The following is a 4,608-nucleotide window of genomic DNA, read 5'->3' on the forward strand; positions in this document are numbered from 1 at the left end:
TGGTTAGACCACGTGGAGTGCTTATACATTCCATGTCAATTAATTCAGTGTGTGCTCATACCAATTGAACTTGTCAAATAACCCGATTAGCCTATTGTGTGTTTACCATGTATGGACATTACTGATTGAATCTAAGGTAACACTTACCAATGTAAAGCCCATTTCAACCATGGTACCAAGATCTGTTAAGACTCATGAGCCAGGCATAGTAGTGTATGGGACACCATGGTCGAGCTGTCAGCCTACGCTGGGGTGACAAGTCTCCCCGTAGTGTCTAGTGAGCAACCCAAACTTGTGAGTTGAATATAGTGGTTTATGGGACACTGTATTCGAGCTGTCGGCCTACATTCAAGTGACGAGCCTCCCGTAGTGACCTCGAGTATAAACACTTGAATTTACCTATCCACTATTTTCAGTAGGGGTGATGCCCTACAACTTGCCTATTGTATGCGATTAACTAGGATTAACGACCCTAGATGGATCCCCGCTTGGGTTGATGATATAAAGGGAGGTACTTTAACTTCTTGAATCTGCTGTATGAATAAGCCTAATCAATTACTTGGCTAATACGACCAGCACTGCATTGCATGTGCTTTGGCAAGGAAGCGCACGTTTAGGGAGTTTGTCATGCGTGATCGTTAGATGAAGTCGCTGAGGGAGTGCAGGTGAGGGCATGCATCATTACTACATATCATTCCTGTATTAACAAGAGTAATTAGGAATGATTGTTGTATTGCTTTATCATTACTACTTGATTGAAATGATAACATGTTAACCTTTGCTTTATAGTCCCACTGAGTTGATCACTCACTCCCACTCTGGGATGGTGTTTTAAAACACCAACCAGACTCTAATCTAGATGTAGGTTATGGTGAGGCTTACGTGCCAGAGCCAGATTTCATAGACGAGGAGGAGGAGTTCTCCTACGTGCAGCTCTCAGGCGGGTCTGTGTAGACCTAGAGCTGCGTTGTCAGGATTACAGGGATACAAGGATTAGTTGGACCCTTTATGTTTTTGCCATTTTGTAAACTTTGGAAGCAATATATGTAAACATTCAACTCAGTTACATACTTATACTCTGGAGGTTGTAAATCACTTACTTGTTCAAATATGCATGTTACAGTCTTCCGCTTGCTTAATCAAATTACCTCTGGAGTATGATATGCTGTTTTAGTGTAATCCCACTCATGTTTAATGTACTAATATGGACAATATTTAAACATCATTATCTATATTGCATAAGTGATGTGCTGGATCTCAGGAGTTGAGCTTTGTTTGACCCCCAATTTTTAGGGCGTTACAGATTATCTCACGAGATGTTTGAAGAATCCCAACTGTCATGAGAGAAGTGGGCCCCACACTAATCGCAGGTCCCATCTGGCCCGTCCAAATGGTGCAGATCACCGTGATAGGCCCAAGGTAGAAAAATGCCATTACAGGCGATTTCATCTTCCCCTCCAGTGGTGAAACCCACCATGATGGTGTGGGTCCCATTTTATGATCAAGAATGCACATTCGATGGGCCGTGATGGCAAGAATCAATCCCACATGCTGGATCAACACCATGCATACAGAAACAGCGAGTGTAACCACACTGTCAGGGTCATTGCGATATGAAATAATGGTCGTTGGATGCAATCCGAAAGCTAACCCTAGACCTATAAATAGGCCACGTTCGTCTTAAGATTCTTAATGAGAGATCAGGGAGTGAGGGAGAGAAAATGGGAAAGAAATAAGGGAGAGGAAAGAGAGATAGAGCCGTGCTCGAGCAAAACTCAATACCACACTCTACCGAGTTGGCCCGACCTGCTCGAGTCAATCAGAGTCAGGGACTCTGTGAGTCAGGATCCGGGTGTTCGGGGATGATGGATCACGAGACAGGAAGTGGCATGTTCGACATGGGCATGGATCCGGGTTTCCCAGATGTCTTGGAAAAGCATCCTGAAAATGTAGATCGAGTGAAGAACATTGTCTCCATCTTGATGAAGGGCCCCATCCTCCTTACATCTCCTGGTTTTCAGGAACCCTCGCCTGTGTTCCCCAACTCCTCTCCTTTCATACTCATAAATACATAAACGAACCCAGGCAAGCTGATGCTACTGGAGGAAAGACGCTATGTACCGGTACTGTTTTGAACCCTGGTTCTTGGGATCCTTCCCCTCTTGCTGTCGGAACGACGTCGTCAGTAATGTAGCACACGATAGGTGGACAATCGAAGATTGCATTTGCATTAGCACATCCACCTGGCCATCATGCCCAGCCAACTCAAGCTGACGGGTATTGTTTCCTTAACAGTTGGTCTTGTTGTTCAACTGGCTATAGACTCTGGCTGCAGTCGAGTCACAGTTATCGACATTGATGTCCATTAAGGCAATGGAACGGCTGAAGGGTTCTATCATTCAGATAGTGTCCTCAAAATCTCCCTTCACATGAATCATGGCTCGTGAGTTCCGTCTCAGCCACAGATAGGTTGCATAGACGAGCTTAGCGATGGTGAAGGCTTTGGTTTTAATCTGAATACGCCTTTGTCAAATGGAACTGGTGGCCGAGGATATGAATACACGATGACCGAATTGGTTGCCCGACCATACTGAGGTTCAACCCACAGCTAATGGTTATGGTTGTTGGCCAAGATTCTAATGCAAATTCGACCCTAAGGGCGCACGCACCTCCTAGCGATGTCGTAGGCAGTTCAAAACATAAGGTGATAATTTCTTCCCCTTGAGCTTTCCATTTTTCCATTAGCTTAAGTGATAGTTCTTATTTTAATTTCGATTGTGAATTGATACCTTTACCTTATAATCACATGTGTTAATTACTGGAATTGAAATGCTAGATAACATGCCTTATAATTATCCTGTATATTTTCTTATGCTTGTGGATTAGTGTTGATTGTTTATGGAACTTAAACTGGTACATCAGTGGGAAACCCCCACTTATAAATGTACACCCATACTTGAGATGCAACCCGATTGATTGTGATTGAAATGGACCTTTGACTTAGTGGTTATTGAATTATGGTTTAATTTGAATATTAATGTGGGCTTACCATCCAGGGGTTGCTGTGTCTAAATAGTTTTTAAGGATGGTCTTTTATCGCATGGTTTTGATATTAGCCCTATGTGGCTTAGTTTTAATAATTACCTTATGTGGTTTAGCTTGATATTCACCCTCGGTGGCTTTGTTTTGGTATTTGCCTTAGAGGGGTTCGACATTTTATTTTGTGCAATCATGCAATGGTAAGCCCCATATACTGAAATATGATTGGCCACTAGTCGATGGGTTCCATTAAACATCCTAAGGTGGTATCCTCATGGGCTGGGGATGGTGGTCATGGGACACTATGCCCGAGCTGTCAGCCTACGTTAGTGACGAGCCCCTGTAGTGACCTTAAGCTTATTTAAACCGGTTGATTGTAATTAGACTAATAATGGCTTGGCTAATCACGCATATATGGCACAGACCATCGTTTATCGATTTATGTACGTGATGTACGATAGACAGTCGTAATGCGATACGTGATGTACGCACGTGATGTGCTTCGCTAATAGCCAACCTTTACATGGGTGACAAGCCCAACTTCTGAACGGATGAGCATCCCCGGGTCGATGATGCATTCACGCATCCATGCATCTAATAAGACTGCATCATGTATTGTTTTGTATGTTTTATTATAACTATGCTTACCTAATGTGGTAGTGTGTAATCATGAGGGGAATTTACACTGAGTTGGCCACTCATCCATCAAATATATAACCGTACAGGTAGCACAGATGGCTTAAGTGATTTTCAGGTTCAGACTGTTGAGGAGCAGGGTACAAGTGTCAGGGGTGCATGGCCGTATCTACTTCAAGAAGCTACGTGATCTTGCGACTTTTTTATATGCATTTTAATATTTTCTCATGTATTAAGTTATGAAATTCTTACAGTTGTAAATATAGAGACATTGGTTTGTATAAATAATTATGGGCAACCTCTTGTATATTCCAAATGTAAATGCAAACTTTTCTTTATGTTGATCTGTCCATCCTACGCTAATCTGCTAACTCTAAATGAAAAATATATATATGAAATTTGGCTCTCTATAGGTTAACACTCGTGTTTTTGGGAAACGGGTCATATACTCGGGTCCTGAAAATATGGGGCGTTACATGACAAGTGGATGTCGGCCATGGCAGAGGTGATGGAATCTCTACATAAGAGTTAGTGAAACTTCTAAATGGTTAGTGAAACTTCTAAATGGTTACATGACAAGTGAATGTCGACCATGGCAGAGGCATGAGAGTTAGTGAAACTTCTAAATGGTTAGATGGCTATAGGGTGCAAGTAGGTGTTTAAAAAGAAGGAAGCATTAACACTAATGTAACAACCCCAGTTTTGATAATTAGTCATATACATTTGCACAAACACATAACCTTTATGGGAAATTGGTGAATGCTTAGAAACATTGCAAATTATATTATCACCTTTCCTATCCACAGTAGAAGTACTGAATTTCAGGGATGAAATTCTCTTTAATGGGGGTAGATTGTAACACGCCGTACTTTTCGGTACTCGGGTGTTACCATGCAACCTAACTTAGTATAAATACAAACCTAACTTATTTGA

General features: G+C 42.0%; 1 pseudogene; it reads left to right on the plus strand.

Moving 5' to 3' along the window:
• Nucleotides 1-556: 556 nt before the first annotated feature.
• Nucleotides 557-2,676, plus strand: LOC131232428 (histone deacetylase 8-like; annotated as a pseudogene).
• Nucleotides 2,677-4,608: the final 1,932 nt, after the last annotated feature.

The sequence above is a fragment of the Magnolia sinica genome, chromosome 18 (genome assembly GCF_029962835.1).
Source record: "Magnolia sinica isolate HGM2019 chromosome 18, MsV1, whole genome shotgun sequence".
Taxonomy (NCBI): domain Eukaryota; kingdom Viridiplantae; phylum Streptophyta; class Magnoliopsida; order Magnoliales; family Magnoliaceae; genus Magnolia; species Magnolia sinica.